Source organism: Ranitomeya imitator, chromosome 5, assembly GCF_032444005.1.
Source record: "Ranitomeya imitator isolate aRanImi1 chromosome 5, aRanImi1.pri, whole genome shotgun sequence".
In the NCBI taxonomy this organism is placed as follows: Eukaryota; Metazoa; Chordata; class Amphibia; order Anura; family Dendrobatidae; genus Ranitomeya; species Ranitomeya imitator.
Genome location: NC_091286.1, coordinates 269968859 through 269971763, shown reverse-complemented (window position 1 = coordinate 269971763; position 2905 = coordinate 269968859). Strand labels below are relative to the sequence as shown.

At 37.7% G+C, this 2905-nt stretch overlaps 1 pseudogene; it reads right to left on the bottom strand.

The window, feature by feature from the left end:
• Positions 1–1890: 1890 nt before the first annotated feature.
• Positions 1891–1991, bottom strand: LOC138639790 (U6 spliceosomal RNA; annotated as a pseudogene).
• Positions 1992–2905: the final 914 nt, after the last annotated feature.

The window sequence follows — 2905 nt, the reverse complement described above, 5'->3', positions numbered from 1 at the left end:
GTGATTTTTTGATTGAGAACAGGTGTGGCAGTATTTAGGCCTGGGTGTAGCTAGGGAATTTGAGCTCTGCTTCCCCATATGTGATAAACCACAAGGCCCTGTAGGTGTGGATTTATTTTTCCATTAATAATAAAGACATTCATTTAACCCCTTCATAACCTTGGGATTTTCCGTTTTTCCGTGTTCATTTTTTGCTCCCCTTTTTCCCAGAGCCATAACTTTTTTATTTTTCCGTCAATATGGCCATGTGAGGGCTTATTTTTTGCAAAACAAGTTGTACTTATGAATGACATAATTGGTTTTAGCGTGTCGTGTACTAGAAAAGGGAAAAAAATTCCAAGTGCTGTGAAATTGCAAAAAAAGTGAAATCCCACACTTGTTTTTTGATTGGCTTTTTTAACTAGGATCCCTAAATGCTAAAATTGACCAGCCATTATGATTCTCCAGGTCATTATGAGTTCATAGACACCAAACATATCTAGGTTCTCTTTTATCTAAGTGGTAAATTGCGCCATTTTCCGATACCTGTAGCGTCTCCATTTTTCATGATCTGGGGTCAGGTGAGGGCTTATTTTTTGCGTGCTGAGCTGGCATTTTTAATTATAGCATTTTGATGCAGATACGTTCTTTTGATCGCACGTTATTGCATTTTAATGCAATGTCGCGGCGACAAAAAAAGTCATTCTGGCGTTTTGAATTTTTTTTCTCGCTACGCCGTTTAGCGATCAGGTTAATCCTTTTTTTATTGATAGATCGGGTGATTCTGAACGCAACAATACCAAATATGTGTAGGTTTGATTTTTTTTTTTTTAATTGATTTATTTTGAATGGGGCGAAAGTGATTTAAACTTTTATATTTTTTTATTTTTTTCACTTTTTTTAAACTTTTTTTTTTACTTTTGCCATGCTTCAATAGCCTCTATGGGAGGCTAGAAGATGGCACCACTCGATCGGCTCTGCTACATAGCAGCGATCATCAGATTGCTGCTATGCAGCAGAAATGCAGGCTTGCTATTAGCGCCGACCACAGGGGGGTGCTCACAGCAGGTCGGCATCAGTAACCATACAGGTCTCAAGGACCTCTATGGTTACCATTCTGACGCATCGCTGACCCCCGATCATGTGACGCCCAGCCGGAAGCGCCGGTTAAATGCCGCTGTCAGCGTTTGACAGCGGCATTTAACTAGTTAATAGCGGCGGGTGAATCGCGATTTCACCCGCCGCTATTGCGGGCACATGTCAGCTGTTCAAAACAGCTGACATGTCCCGGCTTTGATGCGGGCTCACCGCTGGAGCCCTGCATCAAAGAACGGTATCTCACCTCCGACGTACTATCCTGTCCGAGGTCAGAAAGAGTTTAAAAACTGCATTTTGTATTTACATGTGTTATCTTAGTCTAATATTTAAATTTGCTTGGTGATCTGAAACACTTAAGGGTGACAAGCATTCAAAAGAATAGGAAGTCAGGAAGGGGGCAAACACTTTTTCACACAACTGTATATATACAGTATAAAAGCAAAAATTTACCAGAAAGGAATTTTAAAACAGCAACGGCACCATTTTATACTAAGTCAATTAGGGAGATAGATATGGGTATACGTTTTTCTTAAAAAAGCTAAAACCTGTAGTCGAATTTATAATTTATCTAACACAATATGATCAAATAACTGGGACAAGCACAGCTTCATCTATCAGATTTTCTACTAAATTCGAGCATGCAATATCTTCTAGAATATCTCTGAATACCACAGCCTAGTTCAAGAGAACAAATGATTTTACAATCTGTACAATGTTGCTAGATTGATAGCCATAAATATACAGTGTATGTAACTTTGCCAAGTAGAGCTTGAGAAGAGACCAGTGGATTTTTCACCCTGTTATAATAATTGAAAGAAATAGGAAAGCTTCACAAATTTCCGTATCATCCTTGCCCAGGCGCCATGCTAATCTCCGTATTGCTCCAATTTTGGTGTGTATATAGCAGGAGATAGCACAATAGGGATCATGCCTGTTTGACATTAACCATACAGAGCTGTGCAAATGAACGGTTCTGCTGAATTGAGCTGGAAAGGAGCATGAAAAGTTATGTTGTGGGATTTAGACTTGTGATCCTTGCTACCTTTTTAATAGAAAGTATGTTTTATTTTTGCTCAGTAAAATCTTACCAAATATTTGACATTGTCTTTTGATATTTTTGTCAAGCATAAAAGAGAACTGATAAATGAAATATTGATTTACAATACAATCACATGAATGGAATCTCAGGAATTCACTTTAAAAAATGAGTGCTTTAGTTCCCTGCATGACAGTGCCAGAAGTGCAAAGATAAACTGGAAAGGAGCTGGAGCAATAGTGCAGACTCCTGGCGGGTCATGGATCAGAAAGTAACTTCACTGGTAGACACAGACAAAAGAGAACCCCTGTACAAGAACAATATACTGTATGGTCCCTTTACATACCAATATTTCATCATAATGCACAATTCCACCTGTTTGGAAGTGAAAATTGACACCCTTGACCCCTTGGGCCCCTGTGACACCATCCCTGTCTAACGTCTATATTAACCCATATCTACCAATGTCCTTTTATTGGGACGCCTAATCTTTAGCTTCTAGCAACTAAGATTTTATAATTTTTATAATTAGGTCCAATTTTTTGTGTTGTGTTTGTAAAATGAATGTTTACAAAATAGGAAATCATGTCAATGTAATTTTTAATTGAATATTGGGACGCCCTTTTCTGAAAAATCTGTACTTGAAAAAATTTTGCAAATTATGTTTCTGATTCAGTAGGACCCAAATCATTAAAAATCTGTCATAAAAAAAATGAAAATTGCTAATTTGGCAAGTAATGGGTTAAGACCTAATTTGCTTATGAATAAAATATGAATTTTAGTGTGACGCAG